The following is a 15212-nucleotide window of genomic DNA, read 5'->3' on the forward strand; positions in this document are numbered from 1 at the left end:
CGACCACGACGTCGAGAGGGATGACTGCAGTCTGTTCCCTGTCTCCCCAGGGCTCTGGGTCGAGGCGACTTCGACGTTCGGCATCGAGGGACCTGAACAGGCCGCCGTTGAAGTCTCCAGTGACGATTTCGTCGTCGAGTATTCGACATCGAGAGGCCCGGCGTCGGCGCTCGCCGTCGAGGCGACTTCGCCATCGGCGAAGAGGAGAAGGTCGTCGTCGAGGGGATCCTTGACGTCGAGGCGAAGGTCGCCGTCGAGGCGAAGGTCGCCGTCGAGGCGTAGAAGATCGACGTCGAGGCATAGGAGGTCGCCGTCGAGGCGAAGGCCTTCGCCGTCGAGGGATCGGCGCTCGCCGTCGAAGAGGCGAAGCTCGCCGTCGAGGGGCCGACGCTCGCCGCCTGGTCGCCGTTCTTCGACGCCGGGAATGCGCGGAAGAAGTTCTGGCGCCAGGAGTCAGTCTGGCAGGCGTCAAGTGCCTATGGAAGACTCTCCAAAGTCCCAGCCTAGTAAGGAGGGCGGTTCACCGGCTCGGTGTACTCTGTTGTGTATACCCCTGCTAGGCCGAAGACAGTTACTCCGCCTCCTCCTTCTCCGTTACCGAGAGGACTTCCTCCGCGGAAACCCACCCCGACTCCACTCCCGCCTCTTCCTCCGCAGCCTCAACCGCAACCCCAGTTGCCGGCTGACAAGCCTCCTCCGGTTCCTCCGAGGAACGGTTCGTTGCCACGATTTCCTACTAATGGGACCCCTTGGCCGAGGGCTCATTCCAAGCCAAAGTCTCCCGTCCCGGTGGAACCGGCAGGGCCACCGAAGCCAAGAAAGTCTCGATCCCACTCCGGACGGAGAGGAAGGTCGCGCAGTCGTCACAGGTCCTCTACGAGGTCAAGACGGCGCCACAGGAGGCGCGGATCACGGTCCCGCACGTACTCTTCCAGAACCAGATCCTTCTCCCCGACCTTATCAGACTCCCCGGGGACGAGGGTGTCTCCTGTGGATATACCCAACAAACAATTGGAGGAGGGTCTAAGGGCAGGTTTATCGACCAACCAGGTACATGCCCCAAAACATAATACTATCACAACAAAAAATACCTGGGGGTCAAATGAAGTAAGTCAGACAGAATGGATCACAACACCAATACTACGCAAATGAAACGTATTGGAGTGATAGACCTCCAAGGTCTTGGAGGTGGTAGGGGCTTTGCTGGAGCAGAGTAACCATCAGTCTATCACTCCAATACGTTTCATTATGCATTTAGCAGAAATTGCGATGAAAGAGAATTACTTTCGCTTCGAGGACATCACTTACCTGCAAATATCCGGGACCAGCATGGGCAGTGTTTTCGCGCCGAGCCTGGCGAATCTTTACGTCCATAACTTTGAACAGCAAGTAGTCCTGACACCCGCCAATCCCTACTTACCATCACTACATGTATGGAAACGTTATATTGACAATATCCTGGTGGTGTGGCGGGGCACGGAAGAAGATCTCGTGTCATTTCACGGATGGTTGAACAGTAAGAACGCCTACCTCAAATTCACCATTGAATATAGCAGGACATCTTTGGCCTTCCTCGACCTGAGGTTACATGCAACTCCAACTGGCATCGAATCAGAGCTCTATCGTAAGCCGATGGCTAGAAACGCACTATTGCGATACGATAGCTGTCATCCACGGGCCCTGAGGGACAATTTGCCATTTGGCCAGTTCCTCAGGGTTCAAAGAAACTGCTCTAGTAAAGAGGCTTTCAAGACCCACTCGAAAAATCTGGAAGTCCAACTGAGTGAAAAAAACTATCCAAAGAAGATTATTCGTCAGTCTAAGAAGAGGGCGTCTAACAATAACAGGGAGTCCCTATTGGAGATACACCCTCCCAAAGAAAAGACCAACCGCATTGCCTTTGTCAATACATTCAATAGTCGATCAAACCAAGTACAAAGGATCATAAAGAAACACTGGTCGATCTTGAAAACCGGAGGTGATGACATAGCTTTACCAATCTTTGCCTTCAAAAGAGGACAAAATCTAAAGGACCAGCTAATCCACACACGCCCAGGGAACAAGGAACCAAGACAAGTTGGCACCCTGTGGGACCTACCTCCTGTTGTCGGACACCACCCATGTGGGGCGTGTACGGTCTGTCCCCAAACTTGTAAATCCACCGTGGTTGATATAGGGACCAACCGCCCATGGACACAAAATAGATTTACAAACTGCAACAGCAGTAACCTAATCTACCAGATAACATGCCCGTGCCCACTACGATACGTTGGCATGACGACTAGGAAGATAAGGACACGGATACAAGAGCATAAAAGTACAGTGCGTTGCCGAAAGCAGGCCACTCGCCTTACTGCACACTTCTTGGAGAAAGGGCATGGCCCTGATGACTTCTGTTGGACAGTCCTGGAACAACCACATATTCCTGATTTTTGCACTGACATCAGTCGTTTCTTGTTCAAAATTGAACAAAAATGGGTCTATCGACTGAACAGTGATAAGGAGGGTCTGAACGAGCCAATACCCTGGATGTCCCTCTAATTATCCTTATTTTACATAACCTTCTTGAAAATGACTAACACCATAAATTCATGTATCCCTGTTTAGGGACTTAGCAGCATCATACAGGCTCGAGTTTCCTCCAGATATTTAAAAAAAAAAAAAACATTTTCAAAAAAAAACCCACTCTTAATTGCCGCTACAGATACTACAATGGTTTCTTTCCAAAGACGTATCTTTAATCATTTGTCTTAGCAATAATTTGCATTGAAACATAATAATATACCTTCTTGCCTTGTGTAAACACTGTCTAAAGATTAATCTACCTTATCGACAGAAAGTTACTCCGAAAGATCGGCTGGAACTACATGTCCCAGCATGCTTTACATCACGTGACCGTCCCTGATCACGTGACGCTGTTTGGCAAAATACGAGCATACAAACATCTCCCCTTTACGATCGCCGGTGCCCCCCCAGACAGTACAGACGACTGCCCGGAGACACCGACGGAAAGGTAAGCTGGCTGCATAGCGCTCGCTCGCTAGCATACACACAGCTAGCCTGATAACAATACGCGCAAGGGAAGCAGCGCCAGCTCTTAATAGCAGCCTTGTTTCCTGTGTTGCTGCTAAATTCGAACTTTTCCATCTAAGTTTGACTACATGCGCATAGGTTTTGAATAAAATTAGCGGAATTATACCTGCGTTACAATCCCATTTCAGCCATTAGTCTGACCGCCGGGGTATAGTACAGGCGGGGTATCTACATTAAACCAACGTAATTTTTGATGGAGAAACTATGCCATCTTTTACCTCCGTGTAAACTTTTCCTTTTAACTCTATGTTGAATCAACTTTAAAAGTAACTCAATAATTATTTTTAGAGCGGTGCTCCTCAAACCTGAGCTGCAGCCAGGTGGGGTGAAGCCTCTCAACCATCATCTATGGGTGAGTGCACATTGGAACTTTTTGTCCGAGTAGTTGTGAATGTGTCTCCATCACACTGTGGTTTCTATTGTAGAAAAACTACGGGAATATGATTTATTCATGTCCTTTTGTTTTCTGTTTTTTGTTTCTTGTTTGTTTGTCTTTCGGTCTGGATCCAATACCGTGTGATACAATGCGATAACAGTATACGGTTGAGTACACACCTGGGACTTTCAGGTGATATTTTTTCATTATTTATTCTAAGCAGTAGTGTTGTCTAACAAGGTCCTGACGAATGCATTAGAAACCTTGTTCTATTTAATGCAGAAACATGTTGACCACCATCAAGTACGGTTATTATTTCAAACCCGCACTTGCACTTGCTTTTTAACCTTAGGGATTGGGAGATACTAATAAATTTCGTTTTTCTACCCGATTCACCTAATTTTATGATAACCTTTCACTTTTCACTCCCATCACCAAACACTGCTTTTTTTCAGGAGCCACTTTAATTCTTGTACAATACATACTACCCACTTGTCACTTTTATCGGTCACGGTAACATCAGACCGGCCGTTTTTGTCTCCTGGATAAGGAGAACCCAAATGATGAGAGAGAGGGCGGTACAGTGTGGCTTCTGATGGGAACCATTTTCTCCATATGCTCTTGAGCCTTGATCTGGCCTGCATTCATTAACATGCACAATGTTCTCACGGGTGTTATTTGCGTAGTATTGGTGTTGTGATCCATTCTGTCTGACTTACTTCATTTGACCCCCAGGTATTATATGTCTCCTGTGGATGACAACAGCACATTCCAGGATGTTCTCTTGAGGGGTGCTGCAAAATTGGGAATCACGTAGGGAATACACCTACGACGTCCGTGATTTTTTAGACGTTTCACAAGAAGCATTTGTCTCGCCCTCTACTACCGCTCGTGCCAGGCTTGGTAGAGCCAGCGGAGGAGCTGTTCCTTACGCCTGCAACGACGAAAGCCGCTCCGTCCCGTCTTCTGAAGAAGTACAGGGCTCCGGATTCCGACCCGGCTTTTCTGAGGATTGACCCTGTTCCAGACTCCGTTATAGTGACGGCGGCCAGAAAACAACACTCTACCTGTCCGTCTTCTACCGTGCCTCCGGAATAGGAGAGCCGATGGATCGACTCAAATGGCAGGAAGGCCTGTGGGACGGCCTCTACGTCCATGAAGGCCGCTAGCGATACGGCTCTGCTAGGGCGTTATGATAGTGCCCTGTGGGAATCCCTTCAGCAGTTCGCGGAACTCCTGCCACGTGATAGGAGGGAGGATTTCCTGGAGATCCAGAAGGAAGGGATGCTGGTCTCGAACCAGGTCATCAGCGCGGCCGCTGATGGTTCTCTTTTGGCGGCCCATGGGTATTGTCATGGGATCAACCAGCGACGACATGCCTGGCTCAGGGTCACATCACTCAAGCCGGAGGCCCAGCAGCGAGTGGCTAATCTGCCCTTCTCGGGGGAGACCCTGTTCGGGAAACATGCAGATGATGAGATGGCCCGCATGAAGGCGGAGGCGGAGACTCTGACGGCTGTGGGCTTGGAGAAGCCCAAAGAAAAGAAAGCCTACCGCCCGTTCCAGAGACGGTTTGGGGCGCAGGGCAGAGGGCGAGGACAGGCTTTGGGACAGCAGCAGCAGCAGCAACAACAGCAGCAGTTCCGCAGGCCCTTCCAGAAGCACCAGAAGGGTAGAGGTCAGCAGTCCTCTACAGCGAACAAGGGCGCGGCCGGGTCTCGACCCTGAGCTGTTACTTCCCCTACATCCGTTACCCGCTCCGGTGGGGGGAAGTGTTCGATTTTTTTCTGGCAGAGTGGAGAAAAATTACTCAGGACAAGTGGGTGCTGAATATTGTTTGCAATGGATACAGTCTTTGGTTCACCAGCCCGCCTCCATCAATTCCTCCGGTCAGCTCGCAGTTTCAGCTGCGCGAGCTCCAGGCGGAGGCCGATATCCTGTTAAGGAAAAGGGCGATAGAAGACGTACCTCTGTCTCAAAGAGGAAGAGGTTTGTACTCCCGGTTCTTCCTGGTTCGCAAAAAGGACAAGAACGAGTTCAGGCCCATTCTGGATTTGCGACAAGCAAACAAGTGGATTTGCAGAGAGAAGTTTTGCATGCTGTTGTTGCATCAGATTTATCCTCAGCTGCAACGGGGAGACTGGCTGTGTGCCATAGACCTACAGGATGCATACTTCCATGTGCCCATTGCACACAAGCACAGGAAGTTCCTGCGGTTCCAAGTCGGCGCCAATCATTATCAGTACACAGTACTGCCATTCGGACTGAAGTCTGCGCCCAGAACATACTCGAAGTGCATGGCAGTGGTAGCCGCACACCTAAGGAAGAACAAGGTGTTTGTCTACCCGTACCTGGACGATTGGTTGATCAAGGCCTCCTCCTTCTCGGAAGCTCAAGCGCACTTCCAGAAGATGTGCGTTCTCTTGAACAAGCTGGGGTTGCACATCAACATGTCCAAGTCTGTCCCGACTCCGGTCCAGTGCATCCAGTACTTGGGAGCCTCCATCAATACGCTGTCAGCAAGCGTGTCTCCTTCGGAGGAGCGACGATTATCACTCCTTGGGAAGGCTCAGGCTCTTATGACCACTCCATTTACAACAGTGAGGACGGTGTCTTCTCTACTGGGATCGATAGCCTCTTGTATCTTCCTCACGCCACACGCACGGCTGCACACGAGACCATTGCAGGAGTGCTTGGAGGATCAGTGGGATCAGAGGAAATGGTCTTGGGACGACAGGATACGACTGTCTCTGCATGCTCTTCAGTCTCTGAGGTGGTGGTGTTCGGCGGAGAATCTCCTGAGAGGGGTTCCCTTCCACAAGGACATTCCCACGCAGACTATCGTGACGGGTGCTCCGCTCCACGGCTGGGGGGCGCACTCCGGAGACCTACAGATTCAAGGGACGTGGTCCCCGACGGAGTCCACGTACCACATCAATTTCCTGGAACTCAGAGCTGTTAACTTGGCGCTGAAGGCCTTTCATCCGTCCTTCCGGACCAACTCTTTGCTTGTTCAGATGGACAATACGACCACGATGTATTACCTCAACAAGCAGGGGGGGGGTCGAGATTGCGCACTCTGTCACAGGAGGCGTAGGCGATCTGGCACTGGCTTCTAGCCAGAGGACTGACAATAACGGCTACCCATCTACCAGGTGTGCAGAATGTTCAGGCAGACGCACTGAGCAGACTGATTCAGGAAAACCACGAATGGGTCATAAACGACGAAGTACTAGGAGAAGTTTTCACAAGGTGGGGGACTCCAGACGTAGATCTGTTTGCCACCGCCGAAAACAGCAAGTGCCGAGACTTCGCCTCCAGGTACTACCAGCCGGGGACGCTGGGGAATGCGTTATGGATCAACTGGTCGAACAGCTTTCTGTACGCTTTTCCACCCATTCCCCTGATTCCGACGTTGCTCATCAAGCTGTCCCAGTCCAGGGCGCGGATGATATTGATTGCCCCGGAATGGCCCAGACAGTGGTGGTTCACGGACCTGCTTCACCGGTCCCTCCTTCCTCACATGCGGCTGCCGTGCAGGCCGGACCTTCTCACGAAGTTCGGGGGGGCAGATGTTGCACCCCAACCTCTCGTCTTTGAATTTGGCGGCATGGCTCCTGAGATAGTGCAATATGGCCATCTGAATCTCCCAGAAGATTGCATGGACATACTGAAGAAGGCTAAGCGACCTTCCACTAGGACTTCTTATGCTTACAAGTGGAAGAGGTTTTGCATCTGGTGCAAGTCCAAGAACTATGACCCGACGACATGTAAGGAGGATGTCATCCTTCCATATCTTCTACATCTGGTGCAGTCTGGCCTTAATGTTCTTTCCATTAAGGTTCATCTGGCTGCTTTGACTGCCTACAGAAAATGCCCTTCACAGACTTCCTTCTTTCAGATCCCTGTGATCAAAGACTTCTTGGAAGGCTTGAAGAAAGTGTTCCCTCCTGTCCGGCTTCCTTCGCCTTCATGGGAATTGAATGTGGTGCTGTCCAGATTGATGAAGGAGCCTTTTGAACCTATTCATAAGGCTTCGTTGCAGCACCTATCCTGGAAGGCGGCGTTCCTCGTGGCCATTACATCGGCACGCAGGGTGAGTGAGATTCAGGCGTTGTGTTGCCAAGAACCTTATACTGTATTTCATGCTGCTAAGGTTGTTATGCCTGCTCACCCTAAATTTCTTCCTAAAGTTATATCTGACTTTCTTGTTAACAGACCATAACTTTACCTATGTTTTTTCAGAATCCTTCCTCTCCAGCGGAAAGGTCCTTACATTCCCTGGATGTCAGGAGGGTGTTGAAATTTTATCTGGATAAAACCAAGGATATTCGTAGGTCAGATCAATTGTTTATCAATTATGGATCAGTCAGGACAGGTCTTGCTACCTCTAAACAGTCCATTTCTAGGTGGATTGTGTCCTGTATACAGTTGTGTTACCAAAAAGCTGGTAAGACCTTTGGGGGTAAACCTAAGGCTCATTCCACCAGGGGCAAAGCTGCCACGACTGCTTTGCTCCGTAATGTTCCAATTGCAGAAATCTGCAAGGCGGCCACTTGGAAGTCGGTCCATACCTTTGCTAAGCATTACTGCCTGGACACTGATGCCAGAGCAGACGCTCAGGTTGGGCAGGCTTCGCTGCGAAATCTGTTCGCACAGTAGTGGTGTTATTTTCTCTTTTCTCCACCGACGCTTTGGTGTGGGGATGGGCTTGCCATTCTATTCACTAGATTATGACTATACACAGAGATCCCCTACTACAGAAGGAGTAGTTTCTGTCCTGTAACTCCAGTTCTGTAGTAGGGGTATCTCTGTTATAGTCATAAGCGCCCACCCTCCTCCCCGGTGGAGAGAGATATTCATGTAAGGAATGCTACAGGTCGGGCGTGTTACGCCTTCGAAAAGAACTGAAAGTAAAAGGGACCTGCAGTGCATTCTGGGATACTGTGAAGTTCTGGAAAGTTCTCTTAAAGGCACAGTATCCTGTTTTGAGCCACATAATGGCAGCCTATGGGGCTTGTCTGTCCATGTCTTCCTCTCTATCATTCCAGAGGGGTTTTTGCTGTTAAAGCAAGGAAAATCTGGACAGGCTTTGCTGTTTGTGAATTTTTTGGTGGAATTTCTAGTTGAAGTACTGGACAGTGTAGCCTGTGGATATAGGCTGCATTATCTGTCTTTAAAGTCTCTCTTAAGTGTCTGTGCAGTTCTGCATTTTTTGACACCTTAAGAGATTATTTTTGATTGCTCTGGGGTCCACGCACATGGGCGGGACTATTCACTAGATTATGACTATAACAGAGATACCCCTACTACAGAACTGGAGTTACAGGACAGAAACTACTCCCTCTTAATACAACTGATATCCTCCTCTCTGACTCTCTCAAAAGCTGCTCTCACAATCACCCTCCAGGCGAACCGTTATAAAAACCAGTACTCCCACTCACATGTCCTGAATCATTTTAATCTATCCAACCACATGATTCAATCCCAACACACTCCAACTACTACAACCCCCACAATGCACTGCCCTAACCAGAACAAGAATCCTACTGAGATATCAAACCTCCCCTTCATAAATCTCATTCAAAACCTGATCAAACCCTCAATTTAAATCACATACTCTCATGCAACCTCATTCTCCCCTCACTTCTATCATCACATCTTGCACCCAGACCAGACCCACTAAACTCCACACTCGCTGCACTAACCACTCTTCATACATCACAATGCTCCCTCACTTCCCCAATGAATGTATTCACCACTACATGACATAAATGCCTACCTGTGCAACCATACTAATTCCCCTCAACTGAACAACGAATAATGACAAACATAAAAATGAAAAATTAAAGGAAGTACATAAAACAATCGAAATACAACAGTCCCATGTTGTACAGAATGTAACGTCCATGCGTAGTCAAGGCACTCTTTGATGTAAAATCTTCCGATGTCTCCGATGTCAAAATCTTAATCTTGTAAATCGATCATAAAAATTTGGGGTGCACCCTTTGTCGGAACGGAATATTGTAAGCAACAGAAGTATCTGAATCAAAGTGCACTCCTTCACTTTCGTGTAATCCACATGTTAATGCATATTCTTACTTGCGTGCGCACCGTTCTTGGTGACCTGGTTCACCAAGTATCCTAGGACCGGTTTCGGGCATTCAGCCCTCATCATCCAGGATAGCTTAATTCCAGTGGCATGGAGAGCACAGGACTCACGTCTGAGCATACCCGTCATTCCCGTTTGAACCCAGCCATATGCAAATCAGTCTTGACCCTGTGCCCCATGGGAACAGACTTGAGTCCTGTGCTCTCCATGTCACTGCAATCAAGCTATCCTGGCTGAAGAGGGCTGAAAGCCCGAAACCGGTCCTAGGATGTTTGTTTCCAGTCCAGGGAGAACCTGGCTTGGCAGTTCGGGCTGGACTGTTCCCATTGGGTGCAGGCTCAAAAGACTGATTTGCATATGGCTGGGTTCAAACTGGAATGGCATGGTGAGCAAAGAAACGTTGGATTTAGGCCCAGATCTCTATACTGGGGTGAATGTATGACATGGTTCTGCATTCTGTCCATCAACTGTTGGTTTTGCACTTTTAGAACGTTGGCATTTTTGTGACCAACGTTTCTGGGAGCTTCTAGCTTCCTTGGCTGGTTATGGCTTTCTCCACTAGGAAATGCATATAGTAGCCAGACAGTGCACTAAGGGGCTTGGGTGTAAAGGGAGTGTGTCTTTCTGACAGAATGGCTGGGAAAGACTTGGACCCTGCCCTGATTACACTTGAAAGGGACTTTACCTAGCACACACAAAGAGGCAGGACTACAGCTTTTTGTGTCACTAGCCTTGCTGGAGCCAAACCCAGGAAAGGGGAATAGTTAGACAAAAGGAAAATCCCCCACCATCCTGCTGGACAAGCCATAAAAGTGGCATCCCAGAACATGAAGAAGAGGTGGACCTGGACTCCGACAGACAACACTAAGGATAGTTATAAGGACAAACCCCCTGATGCATTGATGGACTGAGGACTCTGTAGCTAACCCCAGGACTAGTGGTTCTCTCCAAGGGCCAGTGCTGCCGGCCATCTTAAACCCCCTGAGAACCAAATATGGGAAGACTTGTACTCCACTGTCCCCCAGGTGTCCTGCAAGATGTCCAGAAGGCCATGGGGTCTGTGGAGAACACAGCAGAGGAGAAAGCTGGTGCAGGGAGACAGTTAAATCAGCTTCCAGCAGAGTGCAACCCTGGGGGCCTACTGGAAATGGTCGTGGTGGTTAGAGCTCGCCACTGGAGAGTAAAATGATGCCTAGATTATCAAAATCAGCACATCGGCCCCGAGTTACCGCCTTGTAAAGATCTTACCTTTGAGCACTTTTGTTGAAATGGACCATGTAGAGCTCTGCCGCTCTTCTAAGTATTTACCCCCAGGGTGGGCCAGTGCCCCGGGGGTTGGCCCAAAATGTATTTAACAATTTCTTCCAAAGAGGGGACCCATCCCCCTGGTCAGCATCAGCTTAAAGTGGGCCTGGGACTCTTATCATCGGACACGAAGAAAAAAATACTGGGTCCTGGGACCCAGAAGAATGGAAGCTGGTACCCACTGTGGGAGCACAAAGGAAGTGCTCCTATGCAGCAGGAGCAAGAAAAGATATGTTGCTGGCTCCCACCCAACAAAAAAGTTGTGCACGATTGGCTGGACGGGGTCAAGGGGCCTTGGGGCTCTCCCCACACAAAATTTGCCCTGGGGGTGTCCCGAGTGGGACTGGGTACCCCCATTTAAAAGATAACATTTAATAAAAGGCACATGGCTCTCCCGATCGCAGCGAGAGAGCTGCTAATCAAATATTTACTGTTCTGGAGGGAGCGCCCCATAATGCCCTGTGGGGCTTAATTTGCATGCGTTTATCTTGCTAGTGGTGACCCCAGGAGGACAGAGGCACCACCAACAGCCCTAAGGGTGTGTTTGGGGGGCTGTCTGGTTGCAGCAACCTCCCCCTTGCTAACTTTCAAAATTAACCCCATGTCTCCCAAGTCAAAGGATGCATGACCTGGGGAAACTTTTGCTTTGTTTTTGGTACCCGGCCTAAAAGTGTATAAAAAGACCCAGACACGTTATGTTGATTTTAAGTGATTTCTTAGGAGTATATTGTTGAGTGTTTTTTCACAAACATTGCAAATGATTTTTTGACAACAATGGTGGCATTGAAACATTGTTGGTAACTTTATGACGTGGTTATTGGTCTTCTAATGTGACCCCTTGACAAAGCCAATAGGCTTGCTTTATATTATTGATGTGTCCAAACTTTTACAAAGCCAATAGGCTTGCCTTATATGTTGTTGTGATGACCCTTTGACAAAGACAGTAGGCCGGCATTATTTATAGTCTCTCACACTTTCTGCAGTGAGAGCTACTTCTGATCAGTGAAAATCTTTGTGCGCCACTTAAGGATAAACCACTCACGCAATGTTACCAGACACCTCCAAGCCCAGCTTCATTGACTTTAAGGCTAATATTCATAGAGCCAGATACTATGGTATGAAAAAGAATAGCTGACTAGGGGGACTATGACAAGGCTGTCATGTGTGCCAGGGAGAGAGTGGTCTTTGGGGATGTATGAACATGTGTGCATATGAATGTGATATATGTGTATGAGTGACTGAGAGCCTAACATACCTTTTGCCATATATGGCACCATTACATGTCTAACACAAGCAGAGAACCATTTTTTGTAAAGTGCAGAAAGAAGTTCTGCAAAAATGTTCAAAATATAGAACATTTTTCTGTACTTTAAATTCCTCCCATTTAAAAAACAACTCTATGTTTCAGTTCTAAAAATGGCTGTGTCTCCTGGCCATTAGAAGCAATTACTTTGAAATAGTTAAAAAGTAAAATTAAGCATTAACTTAATCATGAAGGTTGCTTTTCATTTTAATTTTCTCCCATTAGAAGCTTCAGAAACATCACTTTGTTTTCACGCTCCAATATCGAGTTGACTAGGACTTTTATTTAACAGTTAAACACCTCAGTGCTCCAGTTCTTCACATCTGTGACTATGCCCCAGCCTGGGTGATAAATCTGACTGCAGACTGCTCATTATCAGGCCCTGCTATCTGTAGCCTGATGATAATAATGTAAATTAAAACCGAGCCTTCCCTTAACTTTAAAAGGAAAATGTGACCCAGTGTTTATTTAGATATTAACTCAAGGCTGTGAGCTACTCTGAAGGTGTCTGGGATCTACAGGTATCTCACAATGGACTGGTTGGAGACACCAAAGTGATTTCTCCCTATATTGTGATGTTTCATCTGGTATAGGTGGTGGGGAGGTACTGCGATATTTGGGGTCAAATGCGATTTAAGAATGTCACCAAAGGTATTTCTGTGTGCCTGATGCATATATTTGAAAATTATTGTGCAGTATTTCGTTGTGTGTGTGGAATAGGTGCACTATTCCCTTTTCAAATAAAAAACACTGTTTGAATAATAATCATTTCTTGAGTGTTAATATTGCATGCCAGTGAATAGTGATTACTAGCCCAAACTTCCTCTATTGATTAGGCCTTGGACTGCTCTGCATTGCTTCTCCCAGAGAGTCAAAAACTACAATGAGATACTTGTTTCCAAGTAACGAAAGGTTGTGGACCTGTTGCATGTGCAGGCCTCACATCCTGAACTATTAATAACCCAATTGATAACATAGGTAGATTACGCAAAAGCACACAGTTATGTAAGTTTCTTTTAACTAAACCTCAGAAAACGTTTTTAATTCACTGCTGCTTGAACGGAGCATGTTCTATCAGCATTAATGAATACCCCAAAGGATTCCTATTTATGTTTTTGGACAATCATGTCATGATAATGCAATGAAGAATAGTCATTAATGTACTGTTAGTAGCTCAGAGTCTTGCTTTACATATCTTTGCTATCATTTTTAACATTAGAGACAAGATCTTAAGGCTGTAATGGTGTAACCATAGACATCTGGAACCCCCACCTTCCCCCAAAGAATCTGAGTACTGGTATAAATCAGTAAAATTAGGTGAGCCAAAGTGTGGGCACTGCATATCAATCTTTGCATTATATTTGCACTAGCAATTACATTAATTTAGTGTTTCATATCAATGACAAGGGACTTTGTTTGGACAGGTAGCCACCACTCCATACATTGTGGACCATGAGCGAGAGAATATGGAGTTTTATTCTCTGTCCCATTAGCATAAAAAAGTTACTCCACTCCTCTTCTTGTCCAGTGATGTGAAGATATGTTTTCTTTAAAAGACTTTTTATTAGGTTTTTAAAACAAACAAAACCATACACAAATATCCGGCCACCAATGACAGCAGTGTCGTATAAATTGGTATACAAACTGATTATGGAAGTCAAAAGGTATTGGCCTGTGACCTATAATGACAACATTTTCATCAGGCAGAATGTATGGTCAAAACAAAAATACTAACAAGACAGCCTCTCAAAACACCACGTCATGGGTGAAACACCTTAGGTAGTGTTCCACATTTGCACACATCTCCCGCACCGTCCTCTTCCACACCACAGAAAGCGCAGTTATGCAGTGAAGGATCTCTGCCTCGAACGACGCCCAGGGCTCGGCCCCAAGTGGATCCCGCAGTAAGCCACCTATTTCTCACAGATGTTGTAATACTTCTGAGGACAACCTTGCACTATTTAAATAGGGCGTTCCAAACCTAAGCAATGGTCTAAACTTCCCTTCCACCGATCCAGCAAAGAAGGGCTGGCCTCTTTTCTGGTCAGTGCGATGTCCCATTTGGCTATTACCAGGCTCAGCCACAGCAGGGCCCGCAGATACCTCTTTCCGTTAATGTCGTCGGAGATATTTTGCAAAATGCACCTTGGTATCCATGGCAATGCCAGCTGCAGTACTCAAACCCCTCCAACCCCCCATTCAAAAACTCCCGTCCAAAAGGGTATCATGATAGCACAGCTATAGAATGTGTGGAAAAAGTCACCCCTGTCCTCCCGGCAGTGGAGGCATGGGGTGGACACAACAGCTTCCTCTTCCAGAGCCTCTACCTTGTATAGTATACTCTATGTAGGTACCACAGCTGAATGAGGCGGTACTGGCAAGCAATGGGCACTTCTCTGGGAGAGGCCAGCGCCTCCATCTAGTCTCTGTTCTCCATGGAGCCCACGTTGTGGGCCCATGCCTCCCGGTGGGGCCCAGATTTGAGGATAATTGGGTGTTTACTCCCAATCCGGCCCTGGGCATTATTGATTAGGGACCGGGATAAGGCAGAGATCTTGTCTGAAAAGTGTGTCAGCAGTATTTTACCTTCTAGAGGATTGAATTCTGGAATCTCCTCCAGACAGGCTGAGTATAGTGTGAGGGCATGGCAGAGTTGAAGGTATTTATAAAATTGAGTCTTGTGGAGTTGGAACTCTTCCTGCAGGTCGTCAAAAGTATTTAAAGAATTACCCAGGAGCAAACCCCCCCTCCCCCTGACCACCTCCCCCCCCTGTTGGGAGATACCGATAAGGTTCCAGGGTTGAAACACCTGTGATCCAGCCACCGGGCGTAGGGCTGTGCCGGCCCAAAGGGAGTCTTCTGGGTGATTCGTCTCCCCCAACCATGGTCGCCTCGGCCTCCCTCTAGGTAACATGCACTACCTTCATAGCCGGAGGGAGCCCCAGGGGGATTGCTCCCACTTACAGCAGGTGGAGGAGTGTATGCGGAGACATTTGAGTAGTTGTGGGGAAATATCATTAAAA

General features: G+C 47.7%; 1 protein-coding gene across 2 annotated transcripts in view; it reads left to right on the top strand.

Moving 5' to 3' along the window:
• XKR5 (XK related 5) overlaps positions 1 to 15212 on the top strand; it is a 239582-nt gene that overhangs the window by 188968 nt on the left and 35402 nt on the right. The gene's annotated exons all lie outside the window — the stretch shown is intronic.

Source organism: Lissotriton helveticus, chromosome 6 (assembly GCF_964261635.1).
Source record: "Lissotriton helveticus chromosome 6, aLisHel1.1, whole genome shotgun sequence".
Lineage (NCBI taxonomy): Eukaryota > Metazoa > Chordata > Amphibia > Caudata > Salamandridae > Lissotriton > Lissotriton helveticus.